We start from the raw sequence: 24,942 nt of genomic DNA on the forward strand, positions 1-24,942 counted from the left end.
ACGCATGAGCAGCAATTTTTATTGTGCACTTAGTAGTGCAGTTGCATTGAGTGTAGCCTTGACGGCTCTTGTTCAGAAAGTGGATGCCACTTGGTTGTTTCACAATAATTAAGATTAGGTATATAAGTAGGTTTCACATTTCTGTTATCATTTTAGCCCTAAAATAGTGACTTAACATCAGGGACCTATTTTATTGACCATAAGGTTAGTGTTTGGGCGAGAGGAAGGTCGTCTCAAGTGGTGTCCGCTTTCTGAACAAGACCTGCCTCAAGCAGTTTCTCGTGCAGAATGGAAAACTCACTTCTGAATCTGCATCTCAAAGTTTTTAAGCATCTTCGCACCTTGAGCAGACAGTCTTACATCAGTGCATTGAATTTTGGTCAGAGAGTTCTCGCCACTTTGCGAAATGGCCGGCCAAAGTAGCATATACACTGGTCATTTCTATCAATTCAGACTTTGGCCACACCTCTCGGCCAAAATGCGAAATGGCCATCTATCTATCTATCTATCTATCTATCTATCTATCTATCTATCTATCTATCTATCTATCTATCTATCTATCTATCTATCTATCTATCTATCTATCTATCTATCTATCTATCTGTTGATGACATTTACTGTACTTTATCTACTGTATCTTCTGATTTATCTTTAATAAGACGTATAGTGCATTATATGTCTAACATTCAACCTTTCATCAGTCTGTTTTTTATTATATGAAGTTGAAATAACTAATTAGTTGTTTCCCTGTGAGTTTGTACCTATACTGTACTGGTTCAGTGTGGTGCCCTACTGTGATTCTAACCAGTTAGTGAAAATAAGAGCACTAAAATCTATCTATCTATCTATCTATCTATCTATCTATCTATCTATCTATCTATCTATCTATCTATCTATCTATCTATCTATCTATCTATCTATCTATCTATCTATCTATCTATCTATCTATCTATCTATCTATCTATCTATCTAATTCAGATACCAAGGTGAATGGACTGGCACCTTGACCAGGAGGAAGTATGGTCATTACCTGGATGGGAAGCTATAATGGAAGGATTGAGGTTTGAGAATGTTTTTTACTTGTGCATAACTGAGGTAGGTGAGGTAGTACCCACCTTAACAACTCTGGGTGCAATGCAGGGGCTCATTTCGGACAAGTCAACTATCCATGTGCAGTTGCACTCAGCACTTTCGTTCACTCATTCATTCCTCCCATCTCACTTCTTCCATCAAATGCTTAATAGGAGGAGCTCGGCCCATCCAAGTGAGGTATCAATCCTGCACAAGATGCCAGTCATTCACCCACACATTCATAGAAGGACAATGTAGAGTGCTTCTCTACTGCTCACTAGTATGTTTATTGAAATGTCTTATGGGATAGCAGAGCCTCCAAATGAAGAGTTATCCAAAAGACTCTCTGAACAAAACTTGCTTGAATCCCTTGATTTTTGGATTTTTTTTCTTTGAGATATGATTTTTTTAAAACAAGTACAAAGGTTCAACACTATCTATGCTGTAAAGCTTTTAACATCAATGTTAAAAATTTAAATAAATAAAATGAAAAAGAGGGTGTTACCTTGGTAATGTTGTTATTATCATAATTAGAAATACTAAAGAGCTGGCAGATGTTGAGGACAATTATCTCAGTCACTTACTATTAATCATTTTTAACTAGCCCACCTGACAGGTTTATTTCTGAATTAATTAAAACCAAGAAAAAAGAAGAGGACAGATGTTAAAATAAAAAATAAAAATAAAAAGCTGAATTTGTTTGGAGAGCTCTGCTAAGCTGGACATGAGAAAATCTGGAAGGGCGCGTGGAGGACCGGGAGGAAACTGTGATTCTAGAAATCATTAAATATATTGCTGCAGTGGGAAAATTTTACTCAATTGTTGGAGTTGTTGTAAGCGTGAAGATTTCCACGTAAAAGTCGATGCAGTGGATTTTGCCTTTTTGGTCATGTATAGATGGAGATGACTGGCATGATGCTCGAGCTTAGAGAAGTCAATAAACCACAGTGTAAAAATAAGAGGGATATTTTAAGAATTACATCTTACCGTAGTGAACATGGTGACCGTTACTCCCTTCTGATTTTTGACTCCTACTGCAACTGCGTTTTTTGTTTAATTTTTCAAAAGATTTTTGTCTAGTTATTCAATCCAAGATGAGTGTTTTTAGTTATATGCATCCACAAAATTAATACAAAGAAATTCGTCAACAGATGCAAACACCAATAGTGCCGCTTAACATTATTTTCCGTGCTGGATGATTGCAAATCATGTTGTTTTGAGTGTTGTTATCTCTGCTGTATCTGTACATAGAAAGCCGTGGACATGAGAGAGAAGAGTCATGACTGGTAAGAGTGAGGTACCGAGGGTTAAGATGGAAAGCAGCAGTTTGACAAATCTAGAATGTCTAGTGGGACGTTCGATTACTTATGTTAACATCTATCCCAATCATTGTCTGAACAGCACTTGTATTTGTTGCTCAATTTCTGTCAAAAAACAAAAACACTCAGCAACACATAGCAGTTGTGATGGCCACAGTATTGTCATTAGACAGGACAATGCCTGACATCATTACCACAGTGATCAGCATTGTGCACTTTCTAGTTCGCATAGGTTTGCAGATACAACCCAAAAAACATTAGTATTGGTTTCTTTGCATTGTAACTAATTACTGGTTGTGACCCTTCTTCGGTTCATTTTGGCCTCCTCCTTTGGCTTGTGTATTTGGCTCCAGTTTTCTTGTTATGCCTACATCTACAACTTTTGGTTTCTCATCCTGGACTTGATTGTTTGCAGTTCTTGATTTCCCAGGTTTTTGATCTTGACTGGTATATACCTCTCTTTCATCCTTCAAACTGCTGCCATTTAGTGCAGTCAGTAATGTTACGACTGCAAAGCAAACTCATAGCAAAGTATCTGAGAGTGACCAGGATAGGAAGATACAAACACCAGTGTTATGCGTGAACTACTTCTAAAGAACACATTCATTGAACAAACTCACTTTTCTAAGAACAGTGAACTTAACGTAACATATTTGCAAGTGAAGAACTTGAACGTGAGCTAGTTCAGTTTTAGGTGGCATTCTGGATCTGGTTTTGGTCCAGATTAAACGTTTTGCCTTACCCTATAATGTAGGGGTGGAGCCGAATACGAATACAGTATTCAGATAAGCACAAATAGTGGATTTTTATGAATATTTATTTTGTACGAATTTTTTGCCATTTATTTGTATTCATAAAAAATAACGTAAAATCAAATAGACACTGTATGTGTCTGCCTGCTTGTGCTTAAGCTGCACCCCTGCTGACACAAGCACGCAGTGAAGCTCCGCTTTTTGCTTTTAGGAAAACGTTGAACTTCATGAGGCAATTTTATATTTTTCCCCGTTGAACATGCAATATGTAATGCGAATTTTGAACAGCAGCGTAATACCTACACCTACACTCTGGCTCCACAGTCATGGTGACTTGTGTCATACGGTAGGAAATAGAGAGGTAATTTATATGTTTACTTGCATCTATTTAATTTCTAGGATATTATATGTGTTTGTTGCTGGGTATAACTCAATAAAGTGTATTTAAATAAAAAAAGTCTTTATAATTATTGTATTTTATTCAAGAAAACTGTAATAGCCTAATATAAGGCCTAATATAATTGTTAAAAAAAGTAAACTCATGGGTCATTTATTCTCACTTCTTAAAAAATACAAAATGAACTGAACATAAACTAGTTCAAAATGGAAATGGTGAACTATGAATGTGAATGTATTCATTTGAGTCTGTGTGAACTGAACTTTGAGTGAGTTCTTGTGAGGTGTGAACTTGCAAAACACTGACAAACACAGGCAACGGTAAAAACTGGGAAGGTCAGACAAAGCTGTACAAAATGGAGAAAAAAAAAGACTAACTCAGAGTTGAAAGGGCAAATTCGGTACATAAGTGACTTAGCATACACAAAGCATTTTCTGTGGCACGATTTGAAAAGCGAATAAAGAAGGAATGCCATCACGGCCTTCCATGAACTCATAGTGTGGAATTTGGCCATCTTGTTTCAGTTGAGATCTCCAGTCTGAAAAGACTACTCATCATTTATGGTGTCTTCTTTGTTTATTTTAATTAATACGGGGTCACCAGGGTGGTGCCTCAACTCTCGTTCTTTGTTTGTGTCCTTTTTTTTTTATAATGTTTTATTCTTAAAATACGAGGGTAATCCCAAAAGTAAGGTCTCCTATTTTTTTTAGAAATACAAACAACTGTTTATTTTCTATAATATTTACATCATTTTAAAGGTTAAAGAATTATTTATTTTTCTACATAACCGCCATTTCGGTCGATGCATTTTGTGGTAGTTTTAGAATGCACATGTCATACCAGCTCGCCACCATGTCCTTCAGCAAGTGTTGAACCTCATCTTTCACCACTTCGACAGAGCAGAATCGCCTTCTGGACAAATGTTCTTTCAACTTAAGGAACAGGTGGTAGTCACTGGGTGCCAAGTCCGGACTATAGGGTGGGTGGGTCTTCTGTCAGCATACGTGGTACCCATCTTGCGCACACCTTCCGATATTGCAACTTTTCCGTTAAAATCCTGTGGATGGTGCTTCGGGAAACCTCAGGAACCAAAATGCAGAGAGCATCCAGAGTGATCCGCCGGTCTTTACGCATGTTTTCCTCAACCTTCGCGACTGTCTTGTCGGAAATTAACGGTCTCCCGCTCCTTTGTTCGTCGTGAATTTCTTTACAACCGGCTGTAAGCTCTCTACACCACTTGCGAACGTTTTTGACATCCATGCAGGACTGTCCATACACTTCCGTCAATTGCCAATGAATTTCAACCGGTTTAACGCATTTTGCGTTCAAACATCATATAACTGCGCGAACTTCACACTTGGCGGTAGCGTTCAACGGGAGCTCCACTTTCAAGGGCTGCCAAGCCAAGATTGAGCATCCCAGTGAAGCCGCGCATGCTTGTTTGGGAGTGGAGGAAGCCACTGTGGCCAACAGCCATACAAACAGTTTCTCTACGTCCCCACCTCTTTGGAGACCTTACTTTTGGGATTACCCTCGTATGTCTAAAGCTGAAGCAAAGTGATTTGTCCCAAAAGCAACCTGGATGGATAGCAGCAGTTCTTTTTGAATACTAGACACCCAATGTTCTCATGTGAAAGATCTTCTTGCATTATGCAGTGAGCTGATCAGCCTTTCTTCCCGGGTCCCACCTTGTGAAATGATTAAACCAATATCTCCTGTTATTTAGTTTTCTTGCACCATTCCCTGCAGCATTTTTTTGGGCCAATGGGGCACTGAAGACTAAAGGCAGACACCTTTCCCATGATAACCTCTATTCAATCACCCAGTCCTGTCCAAGGCCTTCAGTCCGTTTCTTCTCAAATTTTCCACTAGTCAATGTTTTACCCCCAAGACCAGTCTCAAAGGATGTACCTTCAACACATGCTGACCGGTCATGTAACACAATGAGTAATTGAGTAATTGTTAGACAAAGTAAAATTAACTCTAAACTTTCTAATATTTTTCCTTTTTCATGCATTAATCACTACTGTATTATGTTATGTGTTAACCAATGCAGGTGTAAGATATAAGAAAACACCCAGCTCATAATTATTCATAGTCCATCACAATCCATTCCCATATTAGGCAGTTTAAAGCATTGCTTCCTCACCATTTCAGGGTCTGCCCTGACGCACATTTATTTGCTCTGAAGGCCAACCTGATCGCTGTCCTCCACTTCTGGAGCATGATGGCTGTGGATTTCGACTTGGTGACACGCTGGTAAAGGCCACTTCTGCTGATTCTGAATCTCACACCTTCCTTGTGTGTTTAATACTGCCTGAGGTCTTCTCATTAATTCTTACATTTTTTAATTACTCCTTTGTTAAATGTTCATTTATCTAAGCTGAAGGTGCAACTAATTGAGATTTTGAGATGTGTGGAAGGGAAAATTTTACACTTTCAAAAGAAAAAAAAACAAACACCTTTTCTCCATATTGCACATTAATTATATAAAATGACTTCTTATGCAGGTCATGCAGAGGTTAGTGTCTCTGCCTCATACCTCCAGAGTGTCACAAAGTCAAGTGAAATCCCATTTTTTTGTCATGTGTACAAAGAATATAATGTACATAGCGGTGTGCCCTCCAGGCCACGGTGCTCAGCAGTATCAGCCCAGCCTGATAGAGGATAAATACACACATACAGTACGTATACGGTATATCTACGAGGAGCGCCAATGGCCGGGCTGTAGTCTGTTTAGAGTGAAACCAGCGGCTCCTGTTGTTACTTCCCCTGAATCAACAAGTCATCCAGCTTACTGAAACCTCTTTTCTTTAGTGTGTTTATTTTGTGTGGTAGGTCACATCCCAAAAACAAGATGAGAACCTGCTAGAACAATAAGTGTCTTCCTGATGTTCGGAACTGTGTAGTTGGCTCAGGCAATAAGCATGCACCTTCAGCTTTAGTCTTATCGGACTGCAGTATCTGTCATGGAAAGAACAGACTGAGGAATACATTACTTAGACCCCAAAGTAGGATGCCTCCAGCTGGTTTCTTTTTATCTATCCACCCTCCAGGTTCCTCCCAAGTAAGTGGTCCCACTGCGGACCTAATTTGGGTCCTCATATTAAAAGGTTTATAGCAATGTGCATTTGATTGTTACATCACAACTTCTCTTGTAATGCGTATTTTTGGAAATAAATAAAAATGAGTTAAAAAAAGACAAAAATGTTCAATATTCTCTGAACTGAGCTATTTGTCACTCTCCAGAAGATTCAACTAAACAAATGTTTGATGCCTGTGGCAGAGGAAAGTTTAAAGAAAATGAAGGAAGCAGAAAAAGAGTGAAAGAATCAATCAATCAATCAATAAATAAACTGCCTATAATAGGACGCCAGCCTAAAAGATAAAACACCACCTAGCATTTGGAGCAAGAAGTCCTTAGTAATGAGATTACATGACATGTTTGGGACAAAGAGGATAAAGACACAGTCAGCCGCCGAGAAATGCTCCAATTCTGCACATGAATCATAAATGAGGGATTTGCTCAGCGTTTATGTCGGAAACAAAAAACAAATCTTTATCAAGTGCCAGATGATGGCACCTCTCTGTTCTGCCTCGTGTAATGAGTGGAGTTATTGCTGACTACTTTATGTAGTGTGGGGAGAATAATCGCACACATTCTGCCACTTGTTGCTATACTTAATGGATTATGAAATACAAATCAGCCTTAAATTAGTGTTTGTGAAGAAAAGCACACAATTTGTAGAATGTCAGGGAGGCTTCAGAGGAAAGCACAAATGCTCTGAGGTGAACGGACCGCCAAGCAATACGGTGGGTGTGAAGTCATTCTAAAGCCTTCCAGTATTTCAAAAAGGGTGTGATGGCCTCAAAATCAATTTTCTTAAGGTATTGTTTGCCATCCTCTCCTGGCACGGCTGTGTTTTTTATGTTTATCTAACTGATCCTTAATGCCGGAATGTATGCTTCTCTTTGGGTGACCTACCTCAAATTAGTTTAAGAACCAGACAAGGAAAAATTCACAACTGGACTTCATTAATGTTCTAATTAAACTGAAGAGAAATGTTGGGAAATTAAGGCGCTTTCTAAATAAACTGGATTCTGAGAAATTAATTCATGCATTTATCTCTAGTAGGATTGACTACTGCAATGCGGTGTTCACTGGATGTTCAAACTGTTCTTTATACAGCCTCCAGTTAATACAAAATGCTGCTGCAAGAATTATTACAAGAACTAGAAAATACGAACACATAACTCCAGTTCTTAAATCCTTACACTGGCTCCCGGTTAAGTTTAGGGCAGATTTCAAAATCCTCCTTTTAACATATAAAGCATTAAATGGCCAAGGTACAGCTTACTTGTTTGAACTTATAATGACTTACAAACAAGAGCGCACATTAAGATCTCAAGATGTAAGTCTGCTTTTGATTCCAAGGATTAATAAAATAACAATGGGAGGTCGAGCTTTTAGTTACAGGGCCCCTAAACTGTGGAATGGTCTGCCTGCTACTATAAGAGATGCCCCTTCAGTCTCAGCTTTCAAATCCCGGCTGAAGACTCACAACTTCAGTTTAGCACACCCTGACTAGAGCTGCTGATGAACGGTATAGACTGCATCTTTGTTGTTGGTTATTAGCACTAAAACATAAATAACATGATAGTTATAATTGGATACTAACCCTCACCTATTCTGTTTCTCTTCTCAGTACTCAAATGTGGCACTTGGTGCCATGGCCCACCTGCCAAGTGGTTTTGTCTGCCTAAGGAAAAGTCATCCCTGATGGAGGATCGCAGGAATCGTCAGGTAGATGGGGCTTTCATTGGATTGGCTGGCCCAACACTGTCTCAGCTGTGGAATGGCCAATGGGGGAGGCAGTTTGATGGCTGAGGTCTCCAGGACTCTAAACAAATCCAAATCATATTATGGGATATCATCTATTGCTAAATTCTGCTCTCTATTTTTATTTTACTGTTATATTGTATTGAGGATTACTTGTGTTCTGTTCTGTGTATTGTATTGTATTGACCCCCTTCTTTTTGACACCCACTGCACGCACGACCTATCTGGAAAGGGGTCTCTCTTTGACCTGCCTTTCCCAAGGTTTCTTCCAATTTTTCCCTACAAGGGTTTTTTTGGGAGTTTTTCCTTGTCTTCTTAGTTAGTCAGGGCTGGGGGGCTGTCAAGAGGCACGGCCTGTTAAAGCCCATTGCAGCACTTCTTGTGTGATTTTGGGCTATACAAAAATAAACTGTATTGTATAGTATTGTAGCTTCATGTGCAACAGTGAAACCAGGACACATTCCTAGAACTAGGCCTGACACCTCCAACAGTCTGCATATGTCACGATTACGCATTTTTCGGTATTTTCTAACATCTTGAATGGTGTTTTGTAGGTACTTCTTGAGACGTCATTGGCGCCGCTTCCTGCGTTGCTATAGGTGTGGCTTCTAGGGTCGTGACCCTTGAGTAATCAGCCCAACAAGATGGGTGGGGGGGGGGGGGTCCTTTAGTTATCCTAAACCTCCTAAAAAAATCTTTGATTATAGTGCTTTTTGCGAGTTTCGTTTACTTTACTTTGGTCTGTCGTTAAGATTCGGTAGCTGGGTTTAATTTTGTTTCGTTTGATTTTACTCTTACATGCTTCTCCCGGTTTAGCTCAATAAACAAATCAAATGGCAGGACAGCATATGATGAAACAAAAATGTTGTAAGGCTTCAAAAAGATTCATAAGCCTAGAATAGGCCTCACCCAAGGCAGCCAGTGGTGGCGCTGCTGCTCAGCTTCCTTCATTAGCCTGCAGCTACTCCAGAGCATATGATATCTCATGTCTCACTCTGGGGTATGAATAAATAAAGATTTGAAACACCTAAGCTCAATGATCTTGTTAATGGAGATCACAGTTTGTCTGTATTTGGTATGCAGACAGTTAAAACACACAGCTATCCACACATCAAACATTGTATCCCAGTGTTAATTAGTATCGCACATACCACAAAACACTTCTGACCATTTTCTTAAATCACATCATCTATTAAAGAACAAATTTGTCATGATTGGGAATCTTCTTGCCTCACCTCTTAATGCTGATTGGTCATTCAATTTTAATTAGTTTAGTCACGATTAACACACTCAAAGGTATCAGGATCCTGGGACATTTTGTACATTTTTGCCAGGTTATTTTCTGGCTCTAGTATTGAGCTGCTTATCATTATAGAGGTTTTTGACTTTTGATTGATTTTGAACTCTGCAATCCATTTTTTCTTCTCGTTCCTGTCTCACAGTTTTTGTTCTCCTGGTTCAGACCCTTGCTTCATTTAGATTTTTTTTTTTATCTCTACGTCTTTTCTTCCAGTCCTTCTCATTTTCTCTTGCCTTCTGGGTGGAATGAAAAGAGTTTGCATCAGTTGTAGTTATGGCATGTTCAGCGTGCAATCAAGTGGACTGGTATTAAAACCTAATAGGACTTTTTATTGCATTTCAAATTGGTACACATATTGCGACTAACAGTTTATTTTTTAAATCATGACACAAAAAGAATCGCGGAAAAATGAATGGATTTTACACACTGGATTGTGTGGATAGACTCTGTACTGAAGTGAACATACTACATGGAAGGAAGGGAGTTTGTATTGCTAGATGATTAGGTACGGGAGGATGGATGAAGAGATGAAATTCAGCGTTCCCTCTTAAATTCTCACTAATGAGAGGAATCAGAGAAAACAAAGTGTTTGGGACCTCAATGTCCACAAATAAGAAATAATGGTGTATAAGATTCTAGGGTCATTATTGATGTGCGTCCAGAGTACAGTGAAGTTCAAACTTGCATGTGCAGCTCGACAGTGAGTATTATTGTCTGATCTTAAAACTTCTTTACCTTAATTAAATACCTGGCATGACGAGGATGAATGAGGAGCTCAACCTGTCACAAGTTAGCCAGACAGGCTTGTGGTGACTTTATCATACTTGGCAATTGCAGTCTTTAATGGACTCTAAGGTCAGCTTAGGGCAGATGGGGGGCCTGAGTGAACTGAGGGATCCGGCTGACTCATTGTTATCAGGATCTAAAGAAGCTTTGGACAGAAACTGAAAGTTAATGATGAGTGTGAAAGGTCTGGCTGCACATTTAGCTGAGGAGCTCTTAGCTCCGTACACCTTTACCTGTACCTGCTACCAGAAAAGCAGGGCACGACCTGTGAAGAAGTGGGGGCTTAGATGTTTAATGAACGAACCGATCCATGAGAAGCTCAATGTTTTGCTTTGCAAAAAATGTCTGAAATAAACTGCATTTGAGTTTGTGCCTTCAACAACAACAAAGGCCTTTTATTCCTGTCTGGAAGCATTTCCATGCACTCATTCTGGAGGCATCTGCGTGTTGTTTAGTATTTTAATTAAGATCTCTAGTGAAAAAAAAACAAACTCACAATAAGTGTGTGGATCCTCAATTAGGGCAAGGGATGTGTCATAACAGCTTGGGGGCAGACAGCAGCGACTTTCACTGCAGCAAGATTTTCCTGAGAAGAAAACCCAAAAATGTGCACAATGATGTGTTTTTGTGGGGACAATATGCCTCATGATCCATTTTTAAAAATATGTACTGGACTCCCTTGCAGTCAAGTGAATGAGAGGCACAACTTTACCACTGTGGTACGGATTACATGTGTTACACTGCTGCAGAATAGAGCACAGGAAAACATAAAAGTGTGAACAAGGCTTTCAAGAGCAGTATCCTTTGCTTACCACACCTCTAAAACTCGCAAAAAATGTTTTAATAAGTTTTGTTTCACAATAGCTATATCGACTGCAAATTGAAATTAGTGTCAGTAGCTGTAAGTGAATCGTTGCAATTTCTAATGCAAAGCATATGTCTGTTATACAGTATGTCATTTGGTATGGGATTTGTAAAAGCAGTGTTAATGTTTGTGATGTACCATCTGTTGGAATGACAAATGCAATGCATATGTCTCTGTTATGTGCCATTTAGTATTGGATTTGTAAAAGCACCTGTAATGTTTGTGATGTGCCATCTGTTGGAATGACAAATGCAATGCATATGTCTCTGTTATGTGCCATTTAGCATTGGATTCATAAAAACACCTCTAATATTTGCGATGTGTCATCTGTTGGAATGATACATGCAATGTATACCTATCTAAGATGGGTCAAAATCTAAGTAGTCATTGCTGACATCAGCATTAATGTTTGTAGTGCACCATGCAATTCTCATGTCTCTGTTATATGCCATTTGGAAGGGTATTTGCAAACGCAGTGTTAATTTTTATGCTATGCTTATGTTTTGGAATGACAACTGCAATGTATAGGTCTCTGTTATATGCCATTTGATATGGTATTCATAAAACAAGTGTTAATGTTTGCAGTATGCCAACTGTTGGAACAACAAATGCAATGCATATGTCTCTGTTATGTGCCATTTAGTATTGGATTTGTAAAAGCACCTCTAATGTTTGCGATGGGCCCTTTGTTGGAATGACGCATGCAATGTATACCTACCTAAGACGAGTCAAAATCTATGTAATCATTAATGACATCAGCATTAATGTTTGTAGGATACCATGCAATTCTCGTGTCTCTGTTATATGCCATTTGGTATGGGAATTGTAAAAGCAGTGTTAATGTTTGTGATGTGTTATCTGTTGGAATGACAAATGCAATGCATATACTGTATCTCTGTTATGTGCCATTTAGTATGGGATTTGCTATAGCATTATTAATGTTTGTGATGTTCCATCTGTTGGAATGACAAATCCAATACATGTATTTCTGTTATGTGTCATTTATTATGGGATTCGAAAAATCACCTCTCATGTTTGCAATGCGCCATCTGTTGGAAGATGAATGCAATTCACACGTTTCTGTTATAAGTGATTTGTTATGGGATTCACAAATGTTTGTGATGTACCATCTGTTGGAATAAAAAATGCAATGCATTTTATTGCTAAAAATATTTGTGATGTGCCATATCTTGGAATGACAAATGCAATGCATATGTCTATTATGCAATACGTCATTTGGTATAGGATTTGTGAAAGCAGTGTTAATGCTTGTGATGTATCATTTGTTGGAATGACAAATGCAATGCATATGTCTCTATTATTTAGCATTAGGTATGGGATTTGCAAAATCAGTGTTAATGATTGTGATGCTCCATGCATTGGAATGACAAATGCATTGTATTTTATTACTAAAAATATTTGTGATGTGCCATCTGTTGGAATGAATGAGACATACCATCCAAACGAACTCACAGGCACTTATTCTTCTATCAAGGTGGATTGAACTGTGGTTCTGGGGGAACACTATTTCATGCCGGTGTATACTTGTACATTACTGGTACGACAATAAAGAGCAGCAAAGCCATGCCTGTGGGATGCTTTCAAACATGACATAAAGGCGTGTGGTGCAACACTTTCAACAGGACTGGAATTAATGGATGTCACTTTTAGATTGGATATTTCCATGGCATCGGATGAATATATTTGACACCTGACTATGGACATAAATGAATCAAATCGGCAAAGATAACACTGGGAAATGGGGGATGATGCAATAGGGACCATCTTTTATGTGTATAGTAAATGTTTTACTGTCGGTGAATGTCTTTTGAAGGATGTAACATTATCTGTTGAAATATTGGCTTTTAACTTGCTATTGATTGTCACGATGGATTATGCTCGTGTTGGAGGAGATGCTAACCTGTAAATCAGATTAAAGCTGGTGGCTATTATGTCAGACAGGTTCTGAACAGACTGGGACTGTTACAGACTCAGTAGGGAGGAGGCAATTCTGTGAGGACTTCCAGACGCCTTAAAGCACCAGCAAGCCAAGACCTCCCAAAGACAAAAAGAGTTCAGACGCTGCCATTCTGTTTCTCTACTTCAAATTCAGCACTAGAGAGCTGAGTACACCACAGCCTGAAATGCATCACGGCAGGTAGCAGAACACAATATATTTGTTGTTTTTCCCCAGTAATGAGAAACCATACATAAAAGCTCCTTTGAATGTTTCAATCAGAAACAAGAGAATTCAATATGTTTCACAGTAATTGACAAATTAGGTGGCACATCTTGCAGCCTGTTCTCTTTAAATGGCGCCAATAGACAAATGCAAAGTGGGGCAGAGCCTTGTCATGTCATCAAGTTCTTTACTCTCCCGCTCATCTCTCGTATTTTGTCAAGAAAGTGTGCCTTCAATTAGCAATCGCTCAGGTCTCGACAGACAACAAGAAGAAGACCAAAAGTTAAGCAAAGGAGGCCTGTCTAGTCGTGTGAAGAAGCTGGCAGCCCACCTCTCTGTTCTGAGACTTCAGCAGGCTCTGTCCACACTGCCACGTTTTCATTTAAAAACATAGTAGTCCATCCACACACATCATTTACAATAGAATTACCACCCACACTAGCATGAGCAAAACCTGAAATGATAAAGACGCTCACCAAGACATTGGTGTACAAATCCTTAAAGGGACAGCCGACTACGGGATTTACCGTAATTTGAAAAGTGTAGCGACAGTAAATTATTTGCTTTTTGCACGTCTGTGCAGCATACAAACTGTACCAAATGCAATTTATACTTGTATGGATACAGGTAAGCTACAACAAGCACCATGGAAAGCAACTGCTCTGAGTCCGCTATATTCAAAGATGGTGTTCTCCTGTGAAGGGTGGCCAATCAGGGAATAAGACATTGTAATGAGCAGGAACCAATCAGGGAAAGGCTATATAATAAGCACAAACCAATCAGAGCATCACTAGAGTCTGCGTTTTCACCATCCATATTAGAATATTAAGGCAGCATTTTCAGAAGTTTACGGCTCTGGAGAAAACACCAGGGTAGTGTGGACAAACAGAGAATAATGTCTGAATTTTTAAACAAAAACATAGTAGTGTGGACGTATCCCAAGACTTTGTTCAACAAGTGAACGTCCTCCTTTTTTTTGGGATAGTGATTTGCCCCCATCAGTCTTATGTAATGACGGTGAAGACTGTCACACACTCACGATTAGGGGGCAGCCAAAGGGTCTGACGGAGCACGAAAACAGACTGGAGTGTGGTTTAAGACAGAGTATTAATTCTTTTCTCTTTTCCTCACTAGGAAAAAGGAAGAACAAAAACATCGCACACCTTGAATTCTACGCACGAAAACGCCGTCCCGACACATGAAGAACTTCTGTGTTTTCATTCGTTCATCCCTTGAAAACCAAAACCAGTGTGACTTGTATACATCGGAGACCAGATATTATAAGGCCGCCAAAATTTTTATAACCTGGGAGGGCGTTCCAAAAAAATGATTGGTTTCAGTACCACCCGACCCTCCTTACCTGGTTATATTGGGACAAGACTGGTCCGAGATGAAATACGGTATAGATATAACCACTCCTGTACCCAGGTTGGGCCTTGTAATGGACAAACCTCTTGCGGAACAGGCTGCCCCCATGCCGTGTTTACTGGCAACTGAAGTTGACGCTGAGTCTCAAGAGCCGGAGTCCACCTCTGTGCCCCGCGACCCAGAAACGACCCTGGGAGAGGTCACGAGACTCAAGGACCCACCTCTTGAGGTCAGCCCCGATCCCTCATTGGCATTAGATGCCCAGTTTAGATCTATGCCTGCCTCATTCAAAAGGGAACAGTGGAATGACGAGTCACTGAAGTTTGCCAGAAATGCAATAGTTTCAGTTGATGGGCAACCCACACATAATCCCATACCACAGGGACCCTACTTTGTACTACAAAATGATCTGTTGTATTGGATAGTGGAGCACGAGGGCGAAGTACGGACGTTGCGAGCGAGCACATTCCCACCTCCTAGGCACCCATTTGGGTGCAGAAAAAACATTGGAGAGGATGTGACACCCCGTGTAGTGGGAAATAAAAACACCAGCCTACACTCTGGATGTCTAGTAAATGGGACCGAGCGCAACCAGGATGATAATGGAAGACAGGGAGACACGGACACAAGAAGGGTTGGGTTTTTAAAAAAATAAAGTGAAGTTTTATTTACAGGTGCACTCAACAAAAATAATGTCCTGCGGAATTTATATATTAAAACACAGTTCAATACCGCAAAAGGCACACAAAAACAGTAAATAAATGATGTTCAAAAATAGTGACTATATACAAAAATAAACAGTGCACCAATACCCATAACCCAAATAAATACCTCCACCAAAAAAATATTCCAGAGATATTTATATATTTATATACAGGAGCTAGTATTTACAAAAACAACAAAGCACAAGCCGTAATGTTTGGTAAATCCAAGCTGTTCTACCGAGTACCTTTCTCCAGAAAGATCTAATCAGAAAGGGACCAACCTCTTGGGGCCTCGAGTCCTTTTTATATTCGGCGCCCTTGTGCCGACCAATTAAGCTGTCCTAAGTCATCTCTATAGCCGCGCGATGACGAGAACTCATTGGCGAGAAGTGGCGTCTCTTGCCCTGCAAAAACACTGTAATAGTTCAAGCAGCCGGCGCGCGCATAGTTGTGCCGGCTTTTGAGACGTAACTGTGCTTCTGCTTTAAGTTACCGTAAGCACTTTTAAATTGCCACGTACTTCCCCAGAGCTACTGCCCAAACAACTACTTATATGGGAACCCTTTTTCTCAACCGCGGTAAACTAACACTATGACACTTCACCCTCTCGTTTACTCTTTTAGTATTATGGTGTCGCGGGAGGCACATGCAGGACTGAAGGACTGACAATGCCATCCCGGCCGGTTAATGGCAAGGCTGTCTCTCCATACTACACGAGACCTACCGTGACACTCTCCAAAAGGCGCTAATAAGGTCAGTGAAGATGTCTATCTGCATTCTATACAAAAGGAAAAAGGCATGTTTCCTTTCTTTATACTTTGATTTTTTTTTACCCCAAACAAATGCCTCTCAACATGGCAGAGGATACTTAACGAACATTAACTACAGATAATGCCAGTAAGGCATATTATCACAGAGGATTAAACTCCAATTCTTTTAGCCTGGGATAAATGATGAGGTCCGCCGATTTTCTTATTCCTGCCAGGAATGTCAACTTCGGCAGATACACCGGAAGGACAGTGCTCCCCTTATCCATCTTCCCTTAATTGATTTTCCCTTTGAGAGAATCAGCATCGATCTTTTAGGCCCCTTGGAGCCCTCGGCAAAAGGGCACAAATACATATTAGTGATGGTAGATTTCGCTACCTGATTCTCAGAAGCTGTCCCTTTGCGTAGAGCCAATTCCAAGAATATCGCATGGAACTAGTAGGAGTTTTTTCAAGAGTGAGGATCCCTAAAGAAGTCCTTATGGACCAGGGCAACCCCTTTCAAGTCTGACACGTTCAGGGAAGTTGCCAAGTTACTCCATGTTAAGTATCTTAAGACGTCTGTTTATCACCCACACACAGACAGTTTGGGCAAAAAATTTAACCAGTCTCTAAAACAAATGCCCCACAAGTTAGACAGTGGGGACGGGAGAAACTGGGATCAGTTGCTTCCCCTCATACTTTTTGGCCTACTGGGAGGTACGGCAAGCTTCGACGGGGTTTTCACCTTTTGAGTTATTATACGAACAACAACCCTGAGGCATTCTGGATAACCTAAAAGAAGGGTGGGAAGGAGAGGCTGTTCCCTCCATTCATATTTTAGAATATATCACGCAATTATGCAATAGATTTGGAAAGCTCAGACCCCTTCTAAAAGAACACATGGACAGGGCTCAAACAGTGTAGGTACAGAATTACAATAGAGGGAGTTCCTCCCAGGGGTATTTGTGCCCACTTCCCATTCTAAACTACTGGCACATCGACAAAGTCCATATGAGATTAAGGAGAGAAAAGGACTCATCATCTTCTACGCAGTGGTGTGCAGGGGAGGCAGCATAAACAAGGACGCCTCACGCCTGGACAAGCTGGTGAGGAAGGCAGGCTCTATTGTAGGCATGGAGCTGGACAGTTTAACATCTCTGGGAGAGAGATGGGCGCTGAGCAGGCTCCTGTCAATCATGGAGAATACACTGAACAGCATCATCTCCAGACAGAGGAGCAGCATCAGCGACAGACTGCTGTCAATGTCCTGCTCCACTGACAGATTGAGGAGATCGTTCCCCCCCTCACTATGCAACTCTCTCCGGTCATCCCCGCTCCCTTTTCTCCCTAAATTTCTCCCTTAATCTCACCTCTAATTTGACCCTCTCAACAAAGATGGGGGCTGGAATCTGCTATCCTGTCCATTCCAGAAGTGGTGAGCAAGTTGCCTGGCCGTACCACACTGGTTCAGCACGACATTGTGACAGACCTGGGGGTAGTTGTCAGGGAACGCCCCCATTGCCTCCCGGAGGCTAAATGTGCTGAAGTGGAATTGGACATCAGACGGATGCTGGATCTGGATGTAATTGAAGAAAGCCACAGTCCTTGGTCCAGTCCAATCGTCTTAGTCTCTAAACCACATGGGATCTGGAGGTTCTGTAATGACTTCCGGCGTCTCAATCAGGTCTCTAAATTTGACGCATACCCAATGCCCCGAATAGACAAACTCAAGGGAACGCGCAATATTTGACTACTCTTGATATGACGAAGGGATAACTGTCAAATTCCCTTAACGGAGTCCGCAAAGGAGCAAACAGCATTTAGAACCCCTAGTGGACACTGGCAGGATAAAGTCCTCCCATTTGGATTGTATGGGGCACCGGCAACCTTCCAACATGTGCTAGTCATCTTTTCTGGCACCTGGGAGGACCATGTGCTGCAGGTTTATACCGTTTCTTCAGGTTAAACAAAGCAAAATATTTAAGCTATCTAGTGGGTAGGGGGACGGTTAAACCCCAGTGTTCTAAAGTTGAAGCCATTATAAATTGGCCCCGTCTGATAACCAAACGGCAAGTACAAGCTTTTCTCGGTTTAGCAAGTTACTACCTCCGTTTTATATCCTCGTTTTTTGGATTGAGCTGCACCCATGAGTAATTTTACAAAGAAAAGGGCCCCTTTCAACGTGGTATGAGACAATGAAACAGAACTTGCATTTTGTGACTTAAAGGAGTCCCTTACTTCAGCACTTATACTGAAAACTCCTGACTTCTCCTTTTATCCTCTAGACCTACTGTATGCTTCAGACACAGGTCTCAGTGCCGTGCGGAGCCAGAGCATCGATGGTGCCAAACACCCCGTGTCACCCCCTGGGGGGGGGGGGTCATGTCACACACGTGTGATTAGGGGGCAGCCAAAGGGCCCGATGGAACGTGTAAACACACCGGAGTGGGGTTTAAGACAGCGTATTGATGCTTTTCTCTTTTCCTCACTAGGAAAAAGGAAGAACAAAAACATCTCTCACCTTGAATTCTATGCATGAAAACGCCTTCCCGATGCATGAAGAACTTCCGTGTTTTCATCTGTCCATCCCTGATGACCTCAGATGGTATCACTTCCATCACCTTCTATTCACTTCACACTCTTCCTTCCGCCTACTTCCGGCCCGGATTACATAAATTGCTCCGTTTGTCTTTGTTTGGTTGTCAACTGTTTACATGAACTAGACTGTGATATCAGTGCATACTGATTTGTTTATTGCGCTATGACAGTATAGGGGGAAGGCTCCCCAACCCTTAATCTGACACAACTACAGATGTGGGGTGGGAATACTTCACGTTGGAACAGTGCCTTGAATTACAGAAAGAAGTGGCACCTCAGTCACAGTACTGGCTCAGTGTGGTGCCCTACTGTGATTCTAACCAGTTAGTGAAAATAAGAGCACTAACATCTATCTATCTATCTATCTATCTATCTATCTATCTATCTATCTATCTATCTATCTATCTATCTATCTATCTATCTATCTATCTATCTATCTATCTATCTATCTATCTATCTATCTATCTATCTATAGATCAAAAACTTCAATTCCTGGGACTCGCCAGTTTTTGTAATTTATGATTATGATTTCACATTCCTCTTCAAGGGGTCGTACATGATTAGCATTCATTATAGTTGTCCTTTTCTTTTCAGGTCAGGGAGTGACTTACTCAGCATCATACTGTGGGGTCTAAACCGGCAGCGTTGGAGTTATGCTCACTTTCTTGAGTTCTTTACTTTTAATCGGATAATATTCTGTTGAGAGGTTGTCATCTAATGCCGATCTCCAAGAGGTTATGCATTGAGCAGGACATACCACCATTTCTGTCTGCCTTCCGTTCTTCTTGTAGCTGGGCTGGCATCCATTCCTCTCCAGTCTCTGATATCAACTATCCATCTCCTCCTCTGTCTTCCACTATTTTTCTTTCCCTCTGAACTTCCCTGAATAATGTTCTTCTTTAAACACATGTAGTTCCACTCCACGCAACCATAATACTCTACTTTCGGTTTGTGTATCTTAAGCAGGGGCTGTCATCCATGTTTGTTTGTTTTATGCTCAGCACCACATCTAACCGCCGTTCATCATCCACCCTTTACCCTTCATGTTTGTAATAACAGTCTAACTTCCATTGCCACTGAGATGTTCTTGCTTCTCCAGATGTTTCTTAGAGCCTGCACTTGTAAACAAAAGACTCCACCTGCTCCGGTACCATCAGGTGTTTGAACATTGTATTTGTAATTTCCGGGCTGTTTCATCAATGTATGTCCTCTTTCATTCCATACACCCAGATAATGATCGCCATGATTCTTCCACCTGTTGCATCACTTCTAATTTTTGTGTTAAAATCACCCTTTAGGATTTTTATGTTTTGCTTTGCCATTGCTTCTAATATCATCTGCAATTCACTGTGGTACTTTTCAACTTCCACCTCCTCCATTGCAGTGGTTGATGTGTAGACTTGTATCACTGAAATATTCATAGGTCTTGCACGTAATCAAATGGATATATTCACTCATTGTATAGATTATAAGCAATAACTGCCTCATTTGCCATCTTATTAAGACATATTGCTACCTCATATTCATGTTCATCCTCTTTCTCTTCTTCTTTCGGCTGCTCCCATTAGGGGTTGCCACAGTGGATCATCTTCTTCCATATCTTTCTATCCTCTGCATCTTGTTCTGTTACACCCATCACCTGCATGTCCTCTCTCACCACATCCATAAACCTTCTCTTAGGCTTTCCTCTTTTCCTCTTCCCTGGCAGCTCTATCCTTAGTATCCTTCTCCCAATATACCCAGCATCTCTCCTCTGCACATGTCCAAACCAACGCAATCTCGCCTCTCTGACTTTGTCTCCCAACCGTCCAACTTGAGCTGACTCTCTAATGTCCTCATTTCTAATCCTATCCATCCTCGTCACACCCAATGCAAATTTTAGCATCTTTAACTCTGCTACCTCCAGCTCTGTCTCCTGCTTTGTGGTCAGTGTCACCGTCTCCAACCCATATAACATAGCTGGTCTCACTACCGTCCTGTAGACCTTCCCTTTCACTCTTGCTGGTACCCGTCTGTCATAAATTACTCCTGACACTCTTCTGCACCCATTCCACCCCGCCTGCACTCTCTTTTTCACCTCTCTTCCACAATCCCCATTACTCAGTACTGTTGATCCCAAGTATTTCAACTCATCCAACTCTACTCCTTGATTCCTCACCATTCCACTGACCTCCTTCTCATTCACACACATGTATTCTGTCTTGTTCCTACTGACCTTCATTCCTCTCCTCTCTAGAGCATATCTTCACGTCTCCAGGGTCTCCTCGACCTGCTGCCTACTATCGCTACAGATCACAATGTCATCAGCAAACATCATAGTCCACGGGGACTCCTGTCTAATCTCGTCTGTCAACCTGTCCATCACCATTGCAAATAAGAAAGGGCTCAGAGCCGATCCCTGATGTAATCCCACCTCCACATTGAATGGATCTGCCACTCCTACTGCAGACCTCACCACTGACTCACTTTCCTCGTACATATCCTATTATTACATTCATGTTCATCTTCCAATCTTGAATAAAAGGCCGTATGATGTTCAGAACTGAGGTGACCTTTACCTGTCCTACTAAATGCATTCTGTATTACATGATCTCAATTATTCCTCAGAATACCAGTCTGTTGTGAACTACAAATGTTCTAGGTACCAACACATCATCTCTTTCTTCCATGGATACTGGTACAACCATCACTGTACATCAAGTGGCCTATGTTTGACCAGACACTGTCCTCTACTGCTGTCCTGTTCTAAAACAGCTTAGAAGACACTTCTGGCTTAACATCACCATCCTCACACTGAAGTTTGAGGGTCTCACACCTGTGTGAACATCTCTTCACTTGTTTTGTATCGTTATACGTGTTACCATCTTGGGTGGTTAAGATGATAGATACCCACGTCTTTCCATCTTACAGTAAAGATTGATGTTCCTAGTTTGCACCAAGCACTGGGACCCCTGTGCCATCTGCCTGGCTGTTGTTACTGTCTGCTGCGGTCCTCCACCCACTGGATGTAGAAGGGCAAATTCTCACGTTATCCATCCATCTTTCCAGGGTTCCTACTGAACCTTTCCACCTCTCATAACACCATAGGTGGTTCTTTGGACTATGTCCTTCTCCCCTGATGGTATCACCCCACCTGGCAATCTCGTACTTCTGAATGTTTGCCCCTTCATGGTGCTGAAGTGTGTGTTGGCAACCTAATCAGAGAAATCCACCATTTGTGGGCTACCCTTCCATTAAACCACCATAACAGTATCACACCTTCACTTCACTCCTAATTACAGGAATGTGGTGGTCCACTCTGCTCTTTGTCAGATTAAGCTGGTTGGGCTGATCCCATCCATACAGGAGCAAATCTCAGACTGGCACGGTGCACTCGACATGCCTGAGTGGGCCAAATGGCCATCAAACCCACGCAGCATTTAGCATTTTGCCATGTCTTGTATGAAGTGCCAACCTTGAGATAGCTGAGTGTGATGTATGGCATTTAATTAACGAATTAGAGCATTAATCCAATGGGCAGCAAAGTGCAACACATACTGTGGGCACCTAGCATCTTTTTTCAGAAATCCTCTGCTTGATTGGTTGGTGCGGAACAAACACAATTGGCAAGCCAGGCGCATTAACAGAGATGCGGAAAATCAATAAATAAACCAGATTAATGGCTTTCCCCGATCTCCTTTTAATTAATGTGTTTCTGGAAGGCAATGCCAATTAAGTCAGGGTTTTTAATGCCTCTGCTTATGTCAAATCATAAATTAAAATTCTGCTAAAGTAGCAAAATTAGTGTATCATGAAACAAGAGGGAGGAATGCAAGCCAAGCACTAAAACGTGGACGGAGCAGTGGGGCAGCCGGCACATCTCATTAGGAGTCGCAGGGCGGGCCGGGGCCATTGGCGGAGGAGTGGCGGCCTTTATTTTTCATTTTGTTAATCGCCTGTCTCGTCGGTGGTTTGCTCCTCTAAGTATCACGTCAGCGAATGGAGTTGTTGGCCAGGCTGCTCTTTACTGCCGGCTTTCTTGCTGTCAGCGCTTTCTTATTTGTTTTTTGTTTTTTTTTACTCTGACAGGTACTGTGTTAATATACATCTTCTTTTTTAAATATTGTTGATTGCTTTTTTTTCCTCATATAAAAAGACAAAATAAAAGTTGACATTTGGGAGAATGAAAAAACATCACACACACTCCATTGGTCTCTGGGTTGACATTCATTTCCCTTTTTTAGTAAAACCACATGTTGCTTGTGTACAATTTCTATTTCAATTTTTACTTACCACAAAGTGAGAGTATGGCGGCTCAGTGGTTAACACAGCTGCCACATTGCATTGAGGACCTCAGTTCAGCACCCAGTCTGCTCTGTGGAGTCAGCGCCTCAATTCTCCTCCTTCACGTAATGGCTACCTAAGCTGATTGGTGACTCAGGAATCTCATCTCGACTTCAGCACTTATGTCTCTTACTTTTAAAGTGTGCATCTCTTGTACATCATCATGTTAAAAATGAAATGTCAGTACTGGTCAGTGTTGGGTATTTAAACATGACAATATGCAAATACACATTAAATCGTTTGTACATTTATTCAGTAAGGGTCAAGAATAAAACCAAATGGGATGGTGAGGAGAATAAGAGGCGGTAAAGTGCCATCATAGACCATCACAAACAAGTCCCATGGCATTGTCACTCGTCCAATGCAGCTCCCCAGTATCTCCGATGCGAAGTTGGGCAGGGAAAGGCCTCAGTAACCTGCCCACTGCCACTACGTCTTCTACCATATGAATCTGTTGATCCTCTTAGGAAACACCCTGGCCAAAGAGCCAAGAAGCCTAAGAACTCCAAATGGGGCCACCACTAAGTCCTCCTGACCATGCAGAGGGCCAGTGGTGTCCTTCCAGCCATGTGCCACCTTTTAATGCAAGAAAATATCTATCTATCTATCTATCTATCTATCTATCTATCTATCTATCTATCTATCTATCTATCTATCTATCTATCTATCTATCTATCTATCTATCTATCTATCTATCTATCTATCTATCTATCTAATGTAGAGCCTTTTCTTATCTATCTATCTATCTATCTATCTATCTATCTATCTATCTATCTATCTATCTATCTATCTATCTATCTATCTATCTATCTATCTATCTATCTATCTATCTATCTATCTATCTGGCACCTTTCATATGTACCCATGGCTCTGCCCCTTTCTTTCTTTCTTTCTTTCTTTCTTTCTTTCTTTCTTTCTTTCTTTCTTTCTTTCTTTCTTTCTTTCTTTCTTTCTTTCTTTCTTTCTTTCTTTCTTTCTTTCTTTCTTTCTTTCTTTCTTTCTTCCTCTCTCTCTCTCATTTTACTCGACACCCCCTCACTTTGATTCAGGATTCAAAACTGCTGGCTGTGCAGAGCAAGTGGTCATGCTGACCTTAACATTTAGCGTAGAGGTCATATAAATAATTTATCTCAAAGTGCAGATCTCCACACAGAAGGCACCTTTAACTCTCAGTCATTGTTCCAGCCTCATGTAGATGTGAAAGGACAAAAAAATTGGGGAAAATGGGAATACAGAGGATCCCAAGCGTCACGTGTCAAAAATGATTTTGGAAGACACACACCAATCAAACTGCATATGCATGTGTGTAATAAGAGAGAGAAATCAGAAAACTAGCAGATATTAAAATGGTACATGATAGGGAAATTAAAAGGAGACTTTCAAGATCAACTGGCCACAATCCATAAGATAATTCCAATCTTCAATGTCCAGTGTTTTCAAATTAAGATTATTAACAATTTTGAGCATTAATTACAAAAATAATTATACATAAAGAAAATAAGTTTCAGGGAGTCAGAGTCCGGAAGCAGCGGGCAACACTCTCTTACAGGGAGGATGGAAGGATAGAGGAAGTTACTTAATTGTTAAGTTCTTGCCTTGATTTTAGCTGGTGTTTGATTTTTAAACGTGTTGGTGGCAAATAAAGTGTTTTATTTGAACCCACGACAGCGTTGGGTAGTACTACGTCT

The sequence above is a fragment of the Erpetoichthys calabaricus genome, chromosome 18, assembly GCF_900747795.2.
Source record: "Erpetoichthys calabaricus chromosome 18, fErpCal1.3, whole genome shotgun sequence".
Taxonomy (NCBI): Eukaryota; Metazoa; Chordata; class Cladistia; order Polypteriformes; family Polypteridae; genus Erpetoichthys; species Erpetoichthys calabaricus.